Source organism: Coturnix japonica, chromosome 3 (genome assembly GCF_001577835.2).
Source record: "Coturnix japonica isolate 7356 chromosome 3, Coturnix japonica 2.1, whole genome shotgun sequence".
Classification (NCBI taxonomy): Eukaryota; Metazoa; Chordata; class Aves; order Galliformes; family Phasianidae; genus Coturnix; species Coturnix japonica.
The window spans coordinates 43,186,926-43,211,704 of NC_029518.1; the positions used below are offsets into that span (position 1 = coordinate 43,186,926).

The 24,779-nt window shown below is 42.4% G+C and overlaps 1 long non-coding RNA gene across 2 annotated transcripts in view; it reads left to right on the top strand.

Moving 5' to 3' along the window:
* Positions 1-51: 51 nt before the first annotated feature.
* LOC107311554 overlaps positions 52-24,779 on the top strand; it is a 45,585-nt gene continuing 20,857 nt past the window's right edge. For both annotated transcript variants that reach the window (XR_004306503.1, XR_004306504.1), the window contains exons 1-8: positions 52-2,185; positions 2,473-2,745; positions 11,733-11,869; positions 12,777-13,971; positions 16,546-16,818; positions 18,119-18,238; positions 18,602-19,878; positions 20,835-20,943. This is a non-coding gene — a long non-coding RNA (uncharacterized LOC107311554). The remainder of the gene's footprint in view (positions 2,186-2,472; positions 2,746-11,732; positions 11,870-12,776; positions 13,972-16,545; positions 16,819-18,118; positions 18,239-18,601; positions 19,879-20,834; positions 20,944-24,779) is intronic.

Below are 24,779 nucleotides of genomic sequence, written 5' to 3' on the forward strand. Positions count from 1 at the left end.
CACATCCAGGGTGACTCAACCACATCCCTGGGGAGCCTATTCCAGTGTTTAACTGCCCTTTCTGTAAAGAAGTGTTTCCTAACGTCCAGCCTAAACTTACCTTGGAGCAACTTGAGGCCATTTCCCCTCATCCTGTCACCTGTTAGCATTGAGAAGAGACTTGTCCCACTCTCACTGTAAGCACCTTTCAGATACTGGAAGAGGGCAATAAGGTCTCCCCTCAGCCTCCTTTTCCCCAGACTAAACAGCCCCAGCTCCCTCAGCCTCTCCTCATAGGGCATATTCTCCAAGCCCTTCACAAGCCTTGTTGCCCTTCTCTGGACCTTCTCCAGTACCTCCATGTCCTTTTTTGTGCTTTGTAGACAAATGGAATCTACCTTTGCAGGTCCACAGATGAGTGATTTGAGTCCCCAGGTTAAGTGATTCTAGCACTGGGACGTGATGAGCTTTCACCTGACAGAAGTGCATTCTGACACTGCTCCTGAGCCATTTTACCATGTACTTCCACCAGAGGTAACACAGCCTCACTTCACCCCATCCTACAGCAGGCAGAAGGAAAGCGGCTCCCACTGAGTCCTACAGCAGACCCGCTTCTGTCAGCAAGAGAGGATTTAGCCTGGGGGATTTTAAGATTTTAATTTCCTTTCTTCTCTCCCTGACTTTGCCAGTTTCCTTCCTCTGAGTCTTCTATACGCACAGCTTGTAAACAAAGAGCAGAGGAGAGAAGGAGGAAGGGTCTCGAAATAGCCTGACTGTCTGCTAAACTCTGATTGGGTCATGGCACTTCCCTGGTCTGTTGTGAGGAAAGATGACAGGCAAAGAAAAGGTGGATTATGGGAGTCCAGCCACCAGGATATTAGAGAGGGAAGACTATAAATTTTTAGCAGAGAATTTATCCCTTCTGTAAAGAAAATATTCAGTTTATGTTTACAAGAAAATACTGGCCATCCAGACACATCTTCACTATCAAAAATGGAGCTATTACAGATGTGGGAAAAGGTTCCCCTATCTAAAGCTGAGACTGCCAAAGGCTCCTCACTCTGAGAGGCCTGGTAGAAATATTGGAAGATGACCACAGTCTGCCAGCTTCTTAAGGAGTGGTTCTATTTATTACAGTATTTGAAATGTGAGATTCTGAGATAATGGCTCAGGGATTGCTCAAGACCATGGGATGCACTGTCATTGAGAAGACCACTTATCTCCCCTCTTTCTGCTTTCTCTTTGGTAAGACGACATTTTCTGGAAGGGGGCTCTTTCACACATTGCCAAAATTCAATTTGTGAATTTGTTCTTCTAAAGCAAAGATGTTAAATGATGTAACCCAAATTGCCCATCAGCTGGGTAATGCCAGTCAGTATTCTGGATCCTGGAATGGAATAAAGTTCGTGTACCTGCATTCCTTCTAGTTGTAGCTCACTTAAGCATTTGAAATATCCACTGGGTGAATACTCTGGGTTTGGAGGTCAGCAGTGCTAAAATGTAAGTGTTCAGAGACTGGTTTGCAGAGCAAGGTCTTTGACTGGAGGAAGTGAAATACAAACCAGCACTTTTTCCTGGGGCACGAAAGAGAGAGGATAACTCAAGAGCTTGAACAATCTGCCTTCTGTTACAATGCACACCATGTTTTAACTAACTCAGTGGCTAGGTCACAGCAGCATGCTCTATCAAGTGAGTTCCCATGCACTGAACAGCTACAATTTAGAGCAGCACAGATGAAGCTGCTGTACTGTGCACCTCACAGCAGCAACAACGATACTGTTATAACACAGAAATCATCAGTGAGAGGAAACTAATCCTGAACAGGCTAATAGTCACAGTTAAGTCTTTTGGAGAGTTTTTAGCATTCTGAGCCTAAGCATAAGGAAAAGGTGCTTCTTCAGCTTAATGCTTTGTATGTAAACAAATGCTGACAATAGTAGTGTGTGAATGTGTCCACTGAATGTACAGGTTTGATCTCAATGGTGCATTCCCCCAGAAGTTTCCCGGGATAGCACATCTGTGAGGCCTGGTCAAGCAGAGTGAAAACAATGCAGCGTGACCTGCAACATAGAGTTAATTGTTGGCCTCAATAAGCTCCCTCTCCACTCTGTGAATTAGCTTTGGACTCACAAGAGGTTTGATAAGAAACTCTGAAGCGGCATGGAAAGTGAAAGCATGATTCAAAAAGCAAGTGAAAATATGCACAGTAAGTATCTCTTTCTGCAAACCTTGCCTGGCTTTGATGCTTACCCTGTAACTGCTAGAGCTACCCCAAGTGCTGACTCCCTCTTCCTTGAAATGGTTAAAATCTAACTGTGCTCAGGAGATCAGAGGGTGTTTCAAAACATAAAGATACAAGGCATCAGGCAAGCCAAACTGTTGTTTCAGCATTTAGTGGGGTCATACACCAAGGTATATGCCTAGGTGGACTCTGCAAGATATTTACAAAAATTTTTCTCAATAAGCCCAACTAATTCTGCTCTTATTTTCCAGTATACAACATTGGATGTTAATTCTGCTGTTGCTCTATGTGTGGGAACTGCTGAGCCACAGCCTGAATCACTGATTGATCATCTGGGAAAGGACCCAGTCAGCCCTGTGAGCACAGGTGAAGACGGTTCATCTGTGTGACTGGAAAGGGTGGAGTCTGGCTGCACCTCTCTTAGACCTCATATAAGGGCTGACTGTGACTAGGGGAAGGTTCTCTCTTTGGTGATCCCTTTTTGGTGAAGCTTTCCCCAGTAAATCTGGAATCTTCTGATACAGGTGAGCAATTTTCTTCTCTTTCTTAATAGCACCTTTCTATTGTGCTGGTCCTTTTGTTGTTGCACCTTTGTTGTAATGCCTTTCCCATTGTATTGATCTGTTCAATTGCTATGCTAACAGCAACTCATTTGCAGTCTGTAGCCCTTCTGCTCACATACATGAGGATGGAGTGTTTCAGATCAGTCTTAGCCTTAGCTTGTGTCTAGGCTTCAGAGACAAAATGGGGTGCCAGGTTCACACAGTAGTCAGTGAACCCTGGGAAGAAAATAATACACCAACCCATCTTCTAGTTTATCTGAGATGACTGGTGTCATTGTGGAAAGGTGGCAGCCATGTTATAGCAGGCAACCATACAAGGAGATGGAAGTCTTTCGTTTCTTTAACTTATTGTCAGCCCCCATCAATGATCACAGGAAGCAGAAGGGGATAAATGCTGATGCAGAATCTGTTTTCTGCTTGAGAAAGTTTGTATCTTCATGTTTTGTTTTCAAGAACATTGCGCTCATTGCCTGGAGCACAAGATCATTCTAGATATCTCTATAGCTAGAGTATATCAAGAGGTTATAAAATATATACAGAGTATACAGAGATATACTTTGGATCACTGGATTTAGCACTCCATTGTTTGGAGTAGTGAGAAGGTGCCTGTGTTTGAACTCCTCACGCAGCTTTTCCAGCTCATCACTAACCTTTTGGAAATAAAGAGCTGGAGTCCAGCTGGAGCACAATCTGTGATTTAGAAACACAACCAAACATGTTCTGATGTGGGCTTATGCTGCCAGCTACTTCTAGGGATGCAGGAGCCTCAGACCTCACACTGATGAGAGAGCCTGAAACTGCGGTTCCCTCTGTATTGATAAATATCTAAGGAATGTCCATGTGTGCATGTCTTTAATTACTGGAGCTCTGTGGCCTGGAAGGATGGCCTAATCAAGCACCCTTGATTAATTGTTTAAAGTGCTGTGCATGTTGCTTAGATTCCTCCTGACACTGCTAGATCAGCTATCAAATAGGAGTGCTGAACTCTGAAAGCCAGATAGCTTTTTATTACAGTGCCTTGATAATTGCTCTTCTCTTTGCTTCTGCCTTCCACCTTCTCCATGCTCCATCTCAAGCAATTCAGTCATATTTTATTGCTGTATTTTATGGTGGTGTAATTAGCCAAGAGGACTAAAAATTTATGCCTCCACAAAACTCATGTTAGTTTCCATTGTTGTTGGAATCCAAAACAGTTTTCTACCACTGTTGTGTGAGCATTTTTCTTGTTATCAGGGAAACAATGTTCTGTGGTGCTACTCTTGCTCCTATTCCCATTGCTTCCATTAATAACAAAAAGTTGCTGGATGTTAGAAGCTGTCCTAGGGCCAGTGATATCTTCACCAAAATTTCTTCTCCAAAAGAGCAGTCAGATGTTGGAACAGGCTTGGGGAGATGGTTGGGTCACATTCTCTGGACGTGTTTAAGAAACACATAGATGTTGTACTAAGGAACATGGTTTAGTATGGAAATACTGGTGGTAGGAGGATGGTTGGACAGGATGATCTTGCAGATCTTTTCCAACCTTGGCAGTTCTCTGATTTGCTGCTGTGGTGGCTGGGATATTGTGGATGTGTCAGTCAATCTGTGTGTGACTGAGCAGGGTTTCATTTGGGTCCCATATAAACAGTAATTGCAGCAGCAATGAGCCAGGACTGCTCCCTACACAGCAGACGTTGCTGTTTGTGTTTAATTACTAACTGGTCTAGGAAATTCATTATATTTCAGCCATTGCTCCAGGGACTCTACCTGTCCACTAGCACTGTTAGCTCCAGTCAGCAAGCTGGAAGTCGCAGACCTGACAGGCAACCATACGAGGAAATCTTTTGCTTCTTTAGCATATTGTCAGCCCATGGTGACCTGCATATGTTCTCTCTGCTGAGCAGGTGGAGGTAACTGTCCCTTCCCATGCAGTACCCTGTTTTCCTCACTGACTATCCAGTGTCTCATGGAAAATCTCCTCAAAGCTGCTACCTCAGAATCTGTAAATAATGTCCCAGCAGGGCTTCTTGGACATGTCTGCAAGACTGAGCAATAGATGTGTTTCTAAGAATTGTGAACATTGTTACTTTTTCATGACAGGGCAATTTTGGCCCCTTCTGTGGTACCAGTGGGACTGAAATGGTCTCATTCACACAACAGCTGCTCTTCACAAGAGAGTGCAATAAAACCTCCCAAACTGAAAAGGAAAGCAATTGACATTTGCCAGCTTCATGTGAAAGTGATCATTGATTGTAGGGAGCCAAAGAAGCCACTGGAGCAAACTATCCAAAGAAAGCTGTAAGGAACAGCTGACTCCTGATGAAGCAGGTCAAACCTTACCAACTCTTTCAACTTCAAAACCTATGTAGTTATAGTGAAACACAGGAAAGTACTCGAACTATTCTTTCTCTTCGAACAAGATACAAACAAGAGGATGACTACAAGCAGTGTTACTCTTAGCAAGTTCCAGTTGAATCTCCCTTTTCTTTGCAATTTTCTCCTCGTGACTTCCCCAATGGGCATCATGACTGCACTGATCTTGAACAAAGGCTTTTATGGTTTTGTCCAAGATTACTGGGCATTGTGTAGTACCCTGTGCCAAAATCAACACATAAATCTTTCATAATTTACTGGAAGTGTGATAAACGTGCAACTAAGAAAATCTCTGTTCTCGCTTTATGAAGCAGTGAATCTTGCTGTAATCAATACAGAATCTCTTTTCATATTATTTGCTAATAAGTCTCGGTACTTTCATGGGAAGACAAAGGTTTTTCACTCACTTCTCTATGGGGCAAATGTCTTTCCCTCTCTGTAGATGGCAGCTTGCAGGAATACTCTTTTCCAGTAGGAATGGCTGCATTTGGCCTGTCAGCCGTGGATGGGGTTTGTAGGTGCTTTGGGATTCAGTACTGCAGCAGCAGTGGGAGGCTGGTGTAGTGTCATGGTGCAGCCCCTCCACCAGCAGTAAGCTCAGCTCCTGTCCATATGTCTTAGTGTGTGACTGCAGATACAAGCACAGTGGGGCTCACCAACTTACCCACACAGGCTAGAGGTAAATAAGTGACACTGAGAGCAGTCTTGTGGCCTCCATTTACAGGCAGTCTGAGTACAGCCATATGCTTTTTGGTATGTTTTTTCTTTCCATGCTTATCTTGGCCAGTGATTGTTTACACTCATCTGTGGGACTGAGGAAATTAAAACAGCACGTGGAGGTGTGCTGGTGGGCCTGTCTGTGTTTCTCCCTCCCTACTCAAGAGCCAAATTCTATCGAAAGCGTAGCATGGAAATGTCTCCCTGCCAGACTCCTGCTAGGATTGCACTGTGCCAGGGGTCTTGCTCAGAGAGCAGCCTAATGCCATATGAGGGTGGCAAGTGGTTGTTCACATGGGGATTTTAATTCGGGATGTGATAAAGGGGTTTATATTGAGAAAAGCATGTTGACACTTCAGAAACATTAAAAACACTAGTCTTCCCAGGGTTGCTTATGCTTACTGTGCCTTCACAAATGTTTTCGAAAGGCAGTCTGTGTTGATGGAAAGCAGCTCCATTGTATCAGGAGGCTCAGTCTCAATTGTTTTCATGGAGCTGGGCATTCAGTCCAGTGACTTATCCAGGAGAACTCAGAAGAATATATGGTATCGCATCAGAAAGCCATTTCCTGCTAACATGTCATCTTCGCTGGCAAAAGCTTCTTAAAACAAATAAAAAAGCACAATAGATAAATTTCTCAATTCAGACTTGTTTTAGATCATATCTGCCTGACAGTATGTGCTGTTGGTCACGCAGTAAGCAACTTTCCCTTCCTTTATTATTCCTGCTACAAGGTCTTGCACACAGTCTCTTTATGCTTGCAGATATAGACCTGTGATCACTTTGGAAGTGCAAAATACTTGGCATAAGGGCTTGGGACAGAATTTCCTTGGCTCTGATAAATCTCTGTGCCTTCAAATTTGTCTGGCCCAAAACAAAATCTGTGCTTCAAAACATGATTTGATTTTGTTCAGCAATAAAACAAACCTATCAGACAGTGCTTTTTGGCTTTGTATCACCATCTGACCTGCTGTCTTTCGGGCTTAGGAAGGAGGCTGGGGGAAGAATATAGATGCACAGCTGAAACAGGCATTTGAGAGGGATTTCTGGCTTTGATTCCTCTTTTATGGAGTCCTATCAACCAGCCAGTTGTCTGAGTGTGAGTTTCTGAGTGGTCCTACTAGGCCATTTCACTGTGAATCAGGAAGTGTATGGGATACTGCCTGCACCTTTGGAGGCAGCATCATACTGGGATTTAAAGTTATTTATTGCTTTGGGTTTGCTATGGGCTCTTTGCTCTCATCTATCTCATACCTGAAATGGATAATTTGTACTGCTTGCCTTCCCCTGTCTACTTTACACACTCTGGCTTCTTCTGTCTCTGACCAGACCTGGAGAGACTCACAGTAATGCTTGTTACTGAGTTTTGGACTGCTTGGGACCTTTGAAAGATCTCAACATGATCTGTATGTGGTGTTAGTGAATGAACAGTTTTGTATTGGGACATTAATTACTGAAGGGCCTGGCACAGAACAGGAAATACAAGTCATTTTCTTACATAAACATGTTCAGTTTGGGTTGGCTGAGTACCTGGATACCAATTCCCTATGGGTTGGGATCACTTGGGTTTATTTATGCAGTTACATTCCTGTTTTGAGTTTGACAACTCCTTAACTATCATCACCAAGGAAGAAAAAATACTGATATGTAAGTTACAGGAGACAGTTCTGTGTTCCATTTCAACAGTAACTAAGAAATATTTAGCCAGAGGCATCACTAAACAGCCTGCTCTGTTCACACAGAAAACTGGATGAACCACACTTGTCACTTCTTGACACCACACAGCCTTTCCCAGTTCTTGTTACTTCCTGAATGGAGACTTAAATACAAGAAGCTCTCTCTGTGTATCTCTGATAATTATATCTGTTATGGGGTGAGGGGTGGGGAGTAAAAACCTATACACATTGAAATGGGGGAGGTAACAGTCCAAAGACTGCATCTCACATGCTGTCTAAAAATGCAGTAGTATCCAATGTTTGTACACTGTGAAAAATACTGTCAGCACTGAAAATAGGCTGGGAAACACTGCTTTGAGTTTTAATGATATGGAGCATTAAGAGGTCTTAGGATAAATACAAGCTTTAATAAGCAGAATATAGGCAGAGGCTTTTCAGAAATTGAAAGGAGGTGCACTGCTTAATGCAGTGGAAATATATGAGGGTGCAGCTAGAAGTGTGTCTGTAGAGTAAGTTTACTGATGTATCTACCTCTCAGTCAGCCTTATTGTCTCTGTCCTGCTTCCATTTGCTCTGGTTTCCAACATTAGCCTCCAGATGTGGACTTTAGGAGGGCTGTGGAGGACCAGATATGACTAATTATTAAAAAGAAAGAAACAGACTTACTCTGTTTTTCATTTGTATCTTGAAGATGGAAGCTGATGTGCATGTGTGCCTTCTTATCACAACTAGAAAAGACTGTATTAGACCACTGTGACTCAGGATGTTTTGAAAATCAGAAAGCCTAGATAATTTGCTGTCAAGAGACCTACAGAGATGATGGAGAAGACCCTGGCCTCAAAATACTATTACAATGTATCTTGAAGCACTGGAAGGGCCTTGGAACAATGCATAACATTCAGCCAACATCCCAGTAGGTCACTAGGACATTTGACAGCTCTGCAGTTTAGTTTGCCTGACAGGGGATCCTAGGCCAAAAAATAGGATAGCAAACAGTAAACAAATGAATTGTTAATGAAATCAACTGGGAACACAGTCACTAGAAGTCTATGCTGTTTTACATCATAGCATTCTTGTAGGAGACTAATGATACACAAAGTCTGTTTAGTTTCTTTCAGAGGGATTAATATAGGGCTTGAAGCCAATCCAAGAAGCTCATTAAAGTGTTCCTTTCAGATGGCCATGCACGTGCAGTGGGTTATTCAGTGTTGCTTAGGTATGACCAGGCTGAGCCAACAAGATGGTAGTTTGACTACAGAGTCTCAGTCATCAGTTATGGATCGCAGGTAAGACTGACACAGCGCAGATCTTGCCATGTTGGCATGACTTATCTCTGCTGTAGAAACTTCACATAGGACCTTGACAATTAGTTCTTTTGAAGCCAAGTCAGATGATCAGTGTGACTGAGCATGTGAGCAAGAGACACCAGCAAAGCCCTGAAGGGAGTAAGATCTCATTAGCAGCTGGAAACCAAATCAGCTTCTGATAGGGACTGGGGGTAGGGGGAAAGGCTGTAAGAACAGGAACAGGAAAGTTCACTGCCTCAATCTGGTTTGAGTGGGGATGCAGTTTTATCCCCACGTACAGTACTAGGGAGGTGGTTTCAAGGCCCACAGTTTTAGAAGACAGTTGAAATACTGGAGTGGGTATAGATAAATAAATAAAGTTGTGCAAGGCCTAGAGAAAAATGCCAAAGCAAAGACTTGGACAACTCAGTTGGTTGAGTGTAATAAAGACTTGCAAAAAAAAAAAAAAAAAAGTGGCTTAATTACAGAGGATATATTCCTCCTGGGGGAAGTTGTCAAGGACTGAAGAACTCTTAATCTAGTGGGGCAATGTGTAACAGCAGCCAGTAGCTGAAAGTGGAAGCCTGAGAAATCCAAAAGAGAAAATAATTAGAGATGTTAAACACTGATAATAAATGTTAAATTGCCAAAGAAAGTGGTGGGTTCTTCATGTCAAGCTATCATCACATCAAAGCTCCAGGCCTTTTAAAATGATGAGCTTCTGTTAGAAAGCCATTGAGCTCCTTATGAGGATAACCATCCAAAACTTCATAGCTCATCCCAAGGACTGAAACTTAACTGGCTTCAGGAGGCTCAGACCAGAAGTGTTGTTGGACTCCCTATCCCTCTTTCTGTGACCTAAGAAACTGGTAACAGTTAGTTTGAATTTTAAAATTCTTATATGTATTCTCCCATTTAAAAAAAAAGACTTCCTGGAGCTATTGTTTGTTGGGACTCCGCATCAAGTGAAGAACTTTATCTGCATGTCTGGAGATGCTGCTGTTGACCAAACCTCTCACTGTAGCTAAAGCACCCTGCAATAATGGGGGTTTTTCTCAGACCCTTCTATTTCTCACAGAAAAAAAAATGGCAGTTTCTCTCTTCCTCTCTTTCTTTCACTTTTTGATTTTTCTCTCCATCTCCAGTCACAATTGCCAAGTCTCCTGGAAAATATTTTCTAGCTTCTGGAACAAATTATTATCCCTGCTTGGTGCAAATCTTCTGTACTGTATTTCTCTGGGTGGTTTTCAAAGCCTCTTGGGGCTCACTACTTCCCATGATCTGGCAAAACCCTTGACCACCACATGGGACCTTGGTTTGTTTATTTTAACATTTATAGTGCAAAAAATGAAACCAACTGATGCCAACCATTGGTAGAGAACAAAAAGTTAATATAGACCAAACACATTTTTACCCACTAAAGAAAGATGTAGAATAAAGGCCTCACTCAGTGTGAAATTAAATGAAGGCCGGAGTTAAAAGTTCTATCTTGCGACACATTCTACAAGTGACCAAGCTGCATGGTAAGAAGCAATAAATAGTGGAGCCAAGGGCTTGGGGGGACAAATCCTCCTGCCTGGTCCCAGCAACTCAGGCCCAGAGACAGAGAGCAGGAGCACTCCAGTTTGTTTTGACTATTGTAAAAGTTTAACAACTCAATGGCAGATCCCAGCTCCTGTTGGAGAGAGTAGGGCTTAGAAGGTGCTCAGCTCTAGGAAAGCTGGCATCATGTCAGGGTTCATATGACACAGGACCCAGAGGAGCACTTTTTCTCACCTAAGCGCCTGCTCTTCTGGCACTCCTGCTTTCTTATTTCCCTACTGCTCCTTGTTGGAGGTGGACTGTGGAACTGATTTTCTCCATGTTTTTTTCTTCCGTCTTTGCATCTATTTCTCCCCTTTTCCCAGTTTGGGGGATTTCTCTGCTCTGCTAAAATACATGAGGTGAAAGAATTAAGTGTCACTGAGACATTTGGGAAAAGCTGTCTTACACTTCATTGTAGCATGCATACCCACGTTGTAAATGGCAATCTGTCCTCGCTTCCTTTCCAAGGTCCCTGATGTTGCTGCTCACCCCAGCAGGGCTCCTGGCTTTCCAGCCCTTAGTTCCAAGGCTGAGACAGTGCCAAAGCTATTGTTTTTTGTACTGGAGTTATGTGATTTCTGTGCCAGAATCTTAAGTAAACCAAGAAAAAATATTAACGTTTTCATGTAAATTTATATAACTTTTTCCATGAAGACCCTCAAAAATGGCAAAAGTTTGCCGTGTTGTTAAGCACATAGAAATATATGGTATATTTGACTGTCTTCTCAAAGGAGTAGTAGTTTGTTCAAAACTCATGTTTGCAGGCTAGGGATGTTGGGAAGGATATTGCTATGTATACAGCTCCCACCAGAAGGCCTCTGCAGAGGCATAGATGATCAGAGGGACATGAAATTGGTTTTCCATGCAAACTTCTGTCTACAAGAACGACTGCTACCGCTCCTGAGCATTCACAAAGTGTGGCTGCAATACCAATTAGGTTGAGGGTCAAGGATTACAAAAAGAAGCAGCATCCCTCAGGTCCCAACGTGGCACTGCTTTTCATTAAGAGTGGATGTCTTTTCTGCCTCAGAATGGGGGCTCTAGCGGATGGAAGAACAGCAGTCTTTGCCAGCCATGTGCTCGTGCTCTGGGGCCTGCTGGCTTCGCTGCTGCCGCTCACCTTAGGTCCCAGTGGTGCTCCCTTTCCTTTCCTCCTACCAGGTAACTTTGTTGTACATGAGATCCCAAACACTTCATAAAGTGCCTTCAAGCCTTAGCGTGCATATCGGCACTTTGCAAAGCACACAGGGATGGAAACGCACGTGCCAAACTCTTTGAGCAGAGACTGATTAGCAGTTCAAGGTTTGTCCTGATTAAATGCTTCTTTTTACAGAATGATGGGCTGCTGTCCTTTGTTGGAGCAGCCTTTTATTGCTCAAGAGCCCAGACAAACCCTGTGAAATCTTCTTGTGTTTTTGGGGTTGGTGTCTGCTGCAGAGACCTGCAATGTGGATGCTCAACAACTAAGCTGTAAGTGGACTCCTACACACTTGTAAGGTACACAAGGCCCATGCAGTGCCTGCCAAGTTCCCCAAGCAGCAACAGTTCATGACACTCTTGAGATATCTGCCAGATGCCGACACAGTGTTCTGAAGTTCCTATTTCAGGACATAATTTTAAAAATACTTCTAGCTCAGGATTTAGAGTGCCAAAAAACATTTGTGTATGAATTGTAATGTAAACCATAAACCCAACAGGAAATATTAGAGCCTTCTCTTCTTGTAGATATGATGGGACTTTGGAGTGTTAAGAAAACGTTCCTTTATTGGCAAGAAAACAAATACATTTTACTGTCCCATATGTGCAAAACGAAACAACCAATTAACATATTTCTGGCAAAGAAAAAGTATTTTTACCTTCCAGTATTGCCCACACATCCCAAATTGTATATTGATTGCAACATTTATGAGTATTGCACAGGGGGCAGATTGTGAAAACTGCTAAGCACTGAGTTTGGCTGACAAGGAGGCACTGCAGTTTTAGCAACTGAATCAGCAATTTGCTCGGCCTGAATTTGCTCATGTTTCTGGAGCTCATGCTGGGAATCCTCAGTGGCCTAACAAAAGCTTGAACACAGTTGCTTTCATATCATCAGCTGGCTGGTGTAGTCACTCTCAGAGTACTAATTCTTATTTTTCAGCATATGCCAAAGTTAATTGCAGTGGAAAAGCGGTCCCAAGTAGAGACGCTTGTCTGCTTTATCTAATATAAGATCTACCTTCTTAGGTCTAACTGCAATAGAAAGTGTGCATGTTTGTTTATTTCAGAATACTGTGAACCTGACTTTATTATTTTCTAAGTTCAGATTCAGATGGGCACAAGGAAGTCCTAGGGTTATCAAGATGCTAACCCTCTTCTTCTCTGTGTATTCTTATAGGGTAAACACAAAGACAACAACAGCTGGGTGACGTATGGAATGCAACTCCCTGCATCAAGCCATCCTCAAAGTATTTATTTTTTAAGCCCAATCTCTAGACCAGAAAAGAAACCAAAAAACAGGTATTTGTTGTTTCTGGGATATTGTCCACTGGCTCTCTGTAACAGCTGAACAGATTCAGATATCTCCTACCACCTTCCTGACGCCCACCCACTGACACACCTAGTGTTCTTCCTACTGAAATTGTGAGATTAGGTTGAAGAGTCTGGGCTCTCAAACATGGCTGAAGCCAGCTGACAGGAGAGCAGCTGATTGATGGATGAGCTTTGCATCAGCCCTTGCTCCTCTGAGCCACTGCACCATTAAGTGAGATTAAAGAGTCCAAGGATTGAAGTTATGATACCTCCTTAATTGTTTAGTTCAAATAGTTGGACTTGGTGATCATTAAGGTCTTTTCCAACCTGAGCAATTCTAGGAATCCCACACTTGTAATATTGTATTAAATGTATTTTTAAATATTTTAAAGCAGCAGCTTTACAACAATACATCGTGTAGCCGAATACAATGAAGCATCTTACTGAAATACCCTACTACTTTCTGTTTTTGGTTCTGCTGCACAAAATCAGCATTTTATACCATGTTATGATAACAGAGAACTTCCAAACAGCCATTACACCGCATGAGTACGTGGGAAACTGCTCAACAGTAATTTACAACAGAGGGAATATTGCAATTCTAGAAGTAAAACTAGTAAGTGTAGTCTAAGTGTTCCTCTTTCATTTTCTCTTTCACCGTTTCCATGCTAGCCCAGTGTGTAACCAGATAGCTTTCTAAGACCTCTGTTAGCAAGCAGAGTTTGGTGTGCAGGCACCAATCCTAATATTATGGGAGCTTAGAGATTTTTGAGTGGGGAACAAATAGCTTTTAAAAGCAATACCAATTGCTAAAAGGATCGTATTACAATAACAGATTTGAAAGCTTATACTCCAACAGTGTTGTGGATGAGAGCCGACAACAGAGACGAAGAATTTTGTGAGCTGCTAGGAGCAGAGCAGGACTTGCTTCTTGCACTAATGAATGTGGGTTGTGGGACAGCTGACACCTCATTGATATCAGGCCTCTAAATCACCCATGATTACTGTGGGACTCAGAAAGGATGCAGAAGCGACTGCACGAGACTGGATGAGGGAAGCAGGTGAGCTTGTATCTGCATATTCAGTAGCACTCTGTTCTTACTAAGGTGAGTGGTGTTGTGATCAATATAATAGTAATTAACTCTCACAGCAAATGAAAGAAAAAAATAATGAAGGGATCCACAAGTAAAGGGAACTAAATTGTGTTACCTTGACAGAAGACACTGAAAACTATTCAAATGAGAAGAGATGGATGGATAACTCTGATGATCTCAGCTTCAGGCTGGAGAGGAGTCTGGAAGGAGCAGGGAGCCTTATCAGCTGCAGCTTGACAGACTGCTTTTCATCCATTTTGAGAGGAAGTCTCAGAAGTTGAGCTCTCAGTATTTTTCAGAATGCTTGTGCTTTTGGGGATTCCTAATGCTTTTATTTACTGTTTCATAATATTTGCATTCTGGTTTGCATGTGGTATATGCATTGTAAGTAACTTAAAATTCTGGAGGTTTCTTTGCCTGCATGCCTAAATACGGTAACACCTTGATTGTCAGACTGAAGAAAAGCTTGAGAGTGGCCGTAATTCTTGCCATAATTCTGGCTGTAATTCTTGACCATGGTCAAGTCAAGACCTTGATTTCCTTAGTCACCTCAGTGGGACCACACTTAAGCAGCAATGGTTTATGTCTCTAAAACAGAAAAGTTATTATCAGCTAAAGGTAAAACATATTCAGTCAATCAGGTTCTGGTTTGGGGATGTTATGGATGTCATGTAAAATGAAGTACTGACAAAACAGCACAGCAGTGAAATTCTATTTGTAATTCCACTGGTTTCCAAACAACTGTTAGTAGCAGCTTCTTTCTGGACATCAGCAGGGCAGGAATGGAGGGCAAAGTGAGGTGCAAGAGAGTATATGCCCCAACAGAGGCATACAAATCCTGCCCACACACATACAGTTGGATCTGACTGATGGGCAGCACAAGATGAGTATGTTCTGCAGCAGATGCCACTCTGTTCTGTATCCCGTGGCTTTAGTATTTTACAAACATCCTGCTGCCTCTCAAATGTCTGTAAAAATGGTTTTGAAAATGTAAGCCAAAGATAAGCAATGCAAAGGTGTCTGCTTGAGTCCACAGGCAGGCAGAGCAAGATCTTCAAAGGTCTGAATGTTTGCCATTCATCTTAATGGCATGTTATTACTAAAGTCATGCAGCAATACAAGGTTTGGGGTTGTTAACTATTTCATTGCAGGGTAAAACTTGCAAGGAAATGTTAAATTGATGAATAACGTGTAGGTATACTTTAGTCATTCTCACTGCCATCTCGTTTTGGACCTATATTGCAGTAACATTTCTTATCAGAGCTTCACATTTGCATTATAAAGAACTGCCTAGAAATTATTTCCAGACTGAATTAGCTGATATTCTGACTGTGATGCTGCTTATCTGACAATCCTTTACATCACAATTTGACACTTCTGTGACCATGACTTTATAAGATTCAAGCTTCTGAGGAAAGCAAGAAGGGCAAATCTTACATGATAGCAAAGATCAGAAAGAACTACACAACTAAATTAAGACAAAAAGTTGATGTGTTGTGTCTTGGTAATTCTGCAAGTTTTGAGATAGATGCTGTCATCTATTTAACTGAAAGAAGCGAATGTCCCTTCTCCAAATAAATGTGGAAGGGTACCTCAGGTCAAGTAGAAATTTATAGTAGATCCTCCAAATTATTTTCCCTAAGTTGGGCACTGGCAGGACCATGAAAGAGCTTTTAAAGTCAAACTCATTTTATTATAACAGAAACCGGATCCTGTAGCTTTTTTAACAGATAAAATTTTGCAGGAGAGAAAACAGAAGAAAAAGCATTTGGAAACTGAATTCCTTCTCGCCCACTGCGTCCTGGCAGAAAAGGTCCTTTTTTTCAGGTTTCCTCTCTGTTCAGAGGCTCAGGAACTTTCCATATTGCACCAAGAGCCTCCTCTGAGAATGATCCCTAAGACTCTAGGAAATATCTTTTGGGGGCTGGTTTCTTTGGTCTTTTTTGCTCTAGTTTTTAATCCCATAAAAACTGTACGTGGAATTACTGAAAGAAATGGGCCAAAAGAGAAGACTGGTATGGCTGTCAGAAACAGACAAAATAATGGAGACCTTCTGAAAGTGCTGTAGGAGATCAGGTAGGAAGAGCTATGAGAAGTACAGAAATATCAAGCATTGGCAGAAAGAGAAACATGTATGAAAAGAGAGAAATTTTGCACATGGTAAGATGTTGCTTTGTAGTAGCACTGAATATATGGAGATATATTTCAGCCTCCACACAGAGTCTTCAAGAAAGGTAAGTCACGCACAGGAAGGAAATTATCAGCTAAACATGCCCTAGCATGAGAATGTAACACTTCTCACAGGCACCTTTTCTTTTTAATGAACAAAACACGGGTTCACTCTAAACATGATAGTTTTGAATACATATATCTAAGCCTCACTTGTTTGCTGGACGTATCCCTTCATACAGAAGAATGTGCAGAAAGTATTCATGCTTAACTTTGACATTATTCTAATGAAATATATATGTGTGTGCCTGTTACTCTTGACTAGAGAGATAAGACTACACAAATAGCTTTCATTTCTTTTGCATTTGACAGGAGTGCCTGCCTAGCAAATTGAGTGGATATTGTGGTCAGTGCACCTTGAGCTCCAGGAAGCTGTGCAAAGCAGAACCCAGGCTAGTCCCCTGATAACGGCAGGCCTGAGGCTGTGCAGCTGCCAGAGTAGATGCTGCACCAACAGAGCTCTCATCACAGCAGGGAAACCAGGCTGCTAGCAGTGTGTGACAGGGGATGCTCTGGGCATGAAGGTGGAATGCAGTGCCCTGCCTGCTGGGTTGGAGTCCCAGGCAGACAAGCGTTACACTGCAGGTATGTACATAGGGCACTTTGAGAGCTGCTCCTTAATGAGCTGATAGCATGCCAGCTTTGATTGGCATGAGGCAACCACACGGGTTTTAATCTCTTCCTCTGCACGCATAGTGACTATTAATGAGAGGATTACTGTAAAGTGGCCTGAAACTAAATGGCATGTGTGGAATCTCATGGCTACATAAGTCACAGGCAAGCTTGGATAGCACAAGAAAGGTGCAGTCTTCTTCATGTTTTCTGAAAAGAAAAGTGACGATCAAATACTCAGAGTCAAACTCTTGCACAAACGTACCCAAACTCATAATGAACATCAGCTCTAAAAGTCCAGTTGCCTTTGCCAGTATGTGAATACCTTGCATGGGTGTCACCTTGTTCCTATTCTAGCGGTGGGAGAGGTGATCCCATCAGCTGAGGAAGCTGACAAGCCAGTACCTTCTGCAGATCCGATTGTAAAAAATCTTGTAAACAAGCACATGCCTGGATTTATCCCGTAGGACAGTATAATACTCAGCTATGGAACTGCAGGGTCACTGCTTGCCAAAATAAGACTGACTAAGCTGATGTTTTGCAGGTACTCCAGGCTCACCCTCATCTCCCGAGCACGTTGTGCAGCACTTTGTAGTTAAGGTTACACATACACGCTCAGCAAAACAGGATCCCTTCCACTGGGGTGAGGGGAGCAGAGAGATGGCTGCTAGCTGCCAGCCTGGAGTGGAAAGTGAGTCATGGTCATGAAATAGGTCATTTCCACTCCATGTGAATGCTCTAGCATAGTATTCAGGTTGGTTTCTGTAACAAGGAACAGCCTGGGCTCGGGTTTGCTTCTGGGCTTGCTGCTTCTGCTGCAGATAAGCAGGAAAAAATAAGCTGTACAAAAATGGGTGTTTTCCGCTGATGAATGTATGATTGTGGACTCTGGCAAAATTATTGTAACTTCCACTGATTGAACATGTGGTTTAGTTTTGCTTCATACATCTATGTAGCTTCTTTTTTTAAAAAAAAAAAAAAGAAAAGAAAAGAAAAGAAAAAAATCTCAGTAGCAGCTGCATTGGCTTCTGCTAATATTTGCTCCCCTACCAGAAAACCTAAGCTGTCCAGCAAAAGATGAAACCCTTTCTTTATTTTTATTTCAAATCATGTCTTCAAAATGTGAGTTTCTGCTGGCAGATAGAACACGAACTTATCTATGGTGAGTGGGAGGCTGTGCTGTGAGCACTTCTTTGGGGAAGCCTCTTTGACCCCAAACAGGATATTCTACAATGTTTAAAGACTGAGAGATGATGGCAGTATTTTTTTCCAGGACATTTCTCAGAGAAGAAGGAGGGGTGTCGTTATTGTTGTCATTTGACTGTGGCAGATAGAATGCTGTTCTGGAGACACCGCCCTTGCTGGAAAATTGATTAAGGCCTGGATTTGAAAGGTGGGCTTTTCCTCTACTTTTAGTTACCATATTAGGTTTTCACATGGGGAGGGAGGGGGGAGGAAAGAAAAGGAAAAACAACCTTCTTTCTCTTGTTCCTGTTACCTCCCTGTGTCACAAGGGTTTGCTGTATGAGAAGTGAGCTGCTGCTTCTTTTTGTTCTTTTTGTTCTCCCCCTCTAGGAACAGTTGCTTTAGGAGTGATTCTGGTAACCTGATACCACTTGATGTATTTTTGCTGGAATATGGAGCCTACATAAATTGCACCATAAGCAAATTTCTTTATAATGGAAGGATCGGGAAGCTGCAGCTTGGCAGGCCCATTCACTGCTGTGTTTTTTATGTGTTTTTTTTTTTTTTTAAGGTGGATTTTCCAGACGCTTCTTGACAGACGGTATTTGCTAGAAAGGAGAATTGTCTAAAAGATATTGGGGATATGAGGTTGCCACAGTTTACACAGAGCGTCCCACCTGTAGGCAAAGAGCCCCACGTTCAAAATGGATGCTACCTGCCTGCCAAATACCACTGCATAACCTGAAAGGAAAACCATTGTTGTTTGCCCTTTCCTATTTGTCTGACTGATTATTGCTGGTGTCTCAGGTGCCCAGAAACTCCTGCAGAAAACAAATCCCGTCTTCGCAGTCTCAAAAGCAGACTTGTTTAGATTCAGGACGGAGAGATGTTGGTGAGACCGCAGCCTGGTGTGATGCAGGTGGGGCCCTTGCAGTGCTAATCCCAGAAAGGAACTGGAACAGAGCTTTGGGTGAGATCAAAGATCTTATCAATCATGGCTAGAAAGAGATCAGCCAAACCAGCGTGAGTGCAGCCCAGGACTGCCCTACAGTTTGACCCCTCCCTAGCAAGCAGAGCCTGCACTCCAAATCTTTTTCTTTTAAATTGTTTACATTGGACGCGCTGTTTATTCAAGGAGCCAGAAGAAAGTCTTTGGGCATATATAGCAAGTGCTACAGTGAGAGAAGCTTCCTCAGGCTGCTGCTCTTGCATATATTTGGATCTTGTAGGGCTTCTCCTCTGTCAGTAGTGCCTCAGGGCTCCCTTGTTCCTTCTCAGGCCGCTGACAATCAGGCTGTACCACCAATGCCACAGCCCCTAACCAAACTCACTGCAGCAGCAGTGAGCCTTTCTGTCCTCGGTGAGCCGGTAATACAGCGGAGAGACTTTCTGTCCTCGTGCTAGAAGTTGTGTTTCTTGTCTGGCATGGGCTGAGGTGCTGAGGAGTGTTCTGAACTATGCAGACCATGCAAGCTCTGTCATCAGTCACCCAAAAGGGAGAGCTCTATTACAACCCATTAATGCTCCCAGACCACTCAGGCTTAGTTGTGTTGTCACTACAGCACTTATCTGTTCCCAGAGCGTGCGTGGGGCTGCACCATCCGCCAGCTTTGCTCACACTGCAGCACAAGGATACATGTTGTGCATGGTGAAGCTATTCCTCAGGCTGTGTGGCACAGGAATTTCTCCTGATAAGGTAAACTCCTGTGATCTGCTCAGAAATGGACCCTGCTCTGCAGGAGGAAGGGGAGAAAGAGTTTTCCATTTCATTTCTTTCACTGAAAAGAATGCCGCTGACTGAGCAGGTTGGAGCAAGCAGGAGATGCATAGAAGCGTACAATCACCAAGGTGAGAAAAGACTTCTGAGATATTCCAGTCCAACTGTCCCCCTACCACCAGTGTTTCCCCACTAACCCATATCCCTTAATTCAACATCTAAACATGGCGGGAATGCAGCTCTTGCCTTATCAGCTGCAGGCCCCTGCCTCGGAAACTCTTTATCACAGCATGACATTTATGGAAGGCTCAACACACACCAGAAAGGCTTCTGGATTTGGGACTTCTGCTGCTAAATAGCTTGTGTGATGATGAATGAGTACTTTAACCTTACAGCACATTGCTTCATTCATCTCCACAACTAAGCGTTTCCTAACAGGAATTTCACTGGGTTCTTTGGAAACTCAGTGTTCATAAATCGCTTTGAGAGCCTTTCCTCAAAGGCTATAAAGATGCAAAACATTTCTGTTATGTACATATAGAGTAAAAACATAACTCCAGGTTATAAATCCACAACCAAGTGATAAAGGCCATTTCAAATCCACTCTGCTCATGATTTGAGTGCCCTGGAGCAGGCTGGGTGCACTCATGCAGTAGGGCCTTTGGCCTGCATTTCCTCTAGGTCCCACAAGTCACAACTGATGCACAACACAGCCTTTCTTTCATGTTGTTTTGATGTAGTCTACACCAGGCTGGTGTGATTCCATCCTGACTCCTAACAAAACAACCTGATCTCTTGATAAACCACCAAGTCCTTCAGAAGGTCCTTCAGAAACAGTCTGTGATTTCTCCTATTCAAAGAAAAGTTTGTAAGAAAAAGCAAAGCGTGCATCATCTCTTGATAGCCATGACAATTAGGTCCCACCCACCCATCAGTCTCACACTTTAACTGTTCAAAAGAAGCTATACCATTAAAAAGCCCCTTTTTGAATATATGTTTATAATGTGTGCCAACTTCATTTCCCTAAGCAAAAGATCATCTCTGCTGCTTTGCTAACTGATAAGAAGACTTTGGTCTGTGTCTGCAGGAAGGACTTTCCCCAGAACTCTGCACCTGGGGATACCAGCCATCAGACACTGCCTCTTCGCATGCACCTCCAACTCTGAGGCTCACCCAAAGTCATCCTAGCTTGCAAGGTATGCACATTCTCTTGTTCTGGGGTAAGAGGGTTGTTTTCTGTTGTTATTTATTTGTACATATTTCATTTATATTTTAATAAATGTGTTTGTGTATTTGTGTGTTTTGTTGTTTTTTTTTTAAATGTATTCACAGTATTTCCATTATTATACTTTTTAAAAGGAAGCTGTCTTTTGAAATCAATTTTCCAGGTCGTGTTCTCTTATTCCCTGAATGCTGCTGAGATTCTATTTCTTTCCTCATAGGGATCTTATCCTATATAAAGGACAAGAAATAGGTGTGAGACAGGAGGCAGGAAATGTGTCATTTCACTATAACTGTGTAGAAAATTGTCAGATGCTGTGAATAGTTAATGGGGAAGCAGAGGGAGCCATGCCCCTGAGCATCCACTTCAGCACAGCTCTAAAGGAGTTTGTGGCTGAGGAACCTGGGAGGCAACGCACCTAGCACAGAGATATGCACTTCTGCCAAGACGTTCCTTCAGTCTTAGGAATTTCTAAAGATCCACTCAAACATCTTTTGCCTTTGTAATGGAATTCATCTGCAGATCATGGCAGAGATCCTCACCAGCTTGACATGTTCACCAGAAGCACAATCTGATCCAATAAAAGAAGGAAATGAATTAGGAAGTAATTTGCTGAACTGGATTTTTTTCTTTACTAAAACTTAACTCTTGTTTTTACTGTCTTGGTCTAAGCCTTTTTGTTGTGATTTTAATGTTTCCTTTTTGGCTTTTGTAGCCTTCATCCTGATGTACGGAATTAGGAATAAAAGTGAGTTTAGTTATCCCATGGAGACATATGAAGGAAAGACAAATCAAACTGAACAAGTGCCTTGGTAGAAAACACGGCATATCTAACAATGCATAATTGGCAACAGAAAATGTGTCAGATGGGATTTGTTTGGAGAAGAACTTCCAAAGAAGGCTAAGAGCCAAGCTGAAGTAGTCTCCTAAAGTTACTGTAAGATTTATGTGCTGATGATAGACTGTGGGGCAAAGCATTCACGTGGGGAAGGTCATGCTCGCTAATTCACTTGGTCAGTTCCCAATAAGGAATTACCAGTCCTGAGTGATATTGCCTGGAACAGGTATCCACCATTAGAATTTTAAAAACACAGAATAAAGCAGATCATCATGGTGTAGATCTCACAGCTCCAGGATGATGCTAAAACTGTATGCTATTTGGTTATGATAACATATCCAATTCTCATCTGCTTCGGTTGGAAAATATTTATAGAAAAATAACTGAGCAGTGTTAATCAGAATGCACTCAAATTTTTCTGTCTTATCAACAAAATGTTAGTAAAGATATTCAAACAACAGGTTGCTTTCCAGAGAGAATGAACAGCAAGGTATTCAAAGCAGAATTTGTAGTGCACTTTGACCTGACAGCAGCCTTTCAATATCTAAAAGGGAGCTATAGGAAAGAAGGGACAGATTCTTTAGCAGGATCTGTGGTTACAGAACTAGGGGAAGTGGTTTCAAGCTTAAAGAGGGTAGATTTAGGCTGGATATAAGGAAAAACTCTTTACTGTGGAGGTGGTGAGGCACTGGAACCGGTTGTCCAGTGATGTGGTTGATGACCCCATTCCTGGAGACTGTGAAGGAGAGGCTGGATCAGGCTCTGAGCTGCGGTATCCCTATTCATTGCAGGGGAGTTGGACTAGATGGCCTTTAAAGGTCCCTTCCAACTCTGAGGACTCTATGATTCTATGCAGGCTATGCAGTCTAAGCTGCTACAAAATAAAACAATAGCTTCTCATTTGGGGATGTCAGTGAGTGATCAGCATAGTGTTGTTGGCAAGGGGGGAATGCTTTGTTCAAACAGAGAGATAAATAATAAAGTCAAGATATGTGCAATGTTTCATCTTTCTTATTCCCTGTATTCAGGATTAACACTTTCATGTATGGAATGTGCTAGAAGATGGGGATAAGGTGGCAGATGAAGTTCATTAATGAGAAACACAAGCCAGGGGACAGATAGAACATGATAAATTGATCACTTCATGCTGGATCACACTGGTTACTAAGCCATGAGGGCTGCTCCTTAAGTAATGCCTCCTATTTTATTGTATTGACCCATTATATCAGAGGCAAATGGTGCTAGCATGGCAGTAGATGTTGAATCTTCACACCAATATCCCATTATATTTTGTAGCTGTAAGACAGATGGCGGTTGAGGGGCAGTCTGACAAAATGGCGTCTGACATGGAAGTGTGTATGAAGCAAAGGGGTGGACTTCAATTCCTCCATGTGAAAAAAGCAGCTTTCAGCAGTGGCAACAGTGACAGTGGGTCATCTCCACTGGTGCAGATTTTTATGAGCATGAAATGCAGGCTCCAGTTCATTGCTAGTGAAAATGCATAGCAAATGGTGGTGACTGTGTTGAAAAAGTGTTTTGTAGCTGAGAATTTACTCTATCAAACAGTGCTTTTGTTCTCTTTGTATCTGATGTTGTTTACATGGAAATAAAGAGGAGGCATTACTTTCAGAGATACCTATATATGTACTTCTTGCTGCTTAGAAGAGAGATCTTGGGGTCACTGTGGTTAACACTCCAAAAATGGTTATGCGTGACTCAGAGAAAGTCAGAAAGATTCTAAGAGAGAAGAGTGAAATGAAAACAATCATTGTTTCACTGTGTGAATTTATCATCCACCTACACTGTGGTTACTGCAGACAGTCCTGTTCCCCAGCCTCAGAAAGGACAGTCAAGTGAAAGAAAAGTTGGGGAAAGCTACAGGATGATCAAAGCTATGAATGTGAGGGGAAAGTAGAGAGACTGCAGTTTTGTTGTGTTGTTTTTTTGGTGGTTTTTTTTTTTGGGGGGGGGGGGGTTGTTGTTGTTGTTTTTGTTTTTGTTTTGTCTTGAAAAAGAGAGAATTGTGAGGAAATGTAATAGCTACAAAACCAAGGCAGCAGGGGAGGAGATAGATAGGAAGCACTTACTCATTACAACCTTTGCTTGCTTTGCTGCAAGAAAAGTTCCAAGGCAAAGGAGGAGATTGAGATACTCTGTCAAAGAGTGAAAAACCTGCAGCTTTTGTCTCAGTGTATAGAAGTACTTCCTAACTCTATTATTTCAAGACAGATGAACTTTTGATAAATAATAACCCATTTGGGTTCTGCAGTCCCCTTGATAGCCATAGAGTGAGTGCCTACCATAGCACAGATCTTTCCAGCCAATGCTACAGACCCCCCCCATAGAACAGTAAACATCAGCACCCAATGGGACACAATATTTGCTAAGACCATTGTATAGTAACTGCTGAGTCAGGGCCCAAACCAGCCAGAGAGCACCTGGAAGAAGAGATCGGGTCAGGCTCGGGAGCGCAGGTGAAGAGGATTCAGCTGTGTGCCCAGAAGGGATGGAGCCTGACTGCACCAGTTGCTAAGAGATTAGACCTCATTTAAGGGCTGACTGCAACTGGGGGAAGGATTTCTTTCTGGAGATCTCTGCTGGGTGAAGTTTTCCCCATGAGCCTAGATCTGCGTAGCTGGGTGAGCATTTTTCCTTCCTTTTGTGCTAGTCTTTTGATGCTATACTCCTGTATTGCCCTTCCACTGTCTTGACCTTTCTGATTATTACGCTCCTGTATTGCCCTTCTACCACGTTTATCTTTCTGATTGTAACAGCCCTGAAACAGTTAATCGCATATATAAATATCTGTATGTGATAAGATAAAAATATCAGTAAAAAGGAAATATTAATAACAAATATAAGTAAGCAATATTTGCATATGTTTATAAAAGCACATACACACATGTGCTTATGTCTTCAATATATTCAAGTAAGATGCAGGGGTTTTTTTACTAGAAATTGTGCAAATGGAT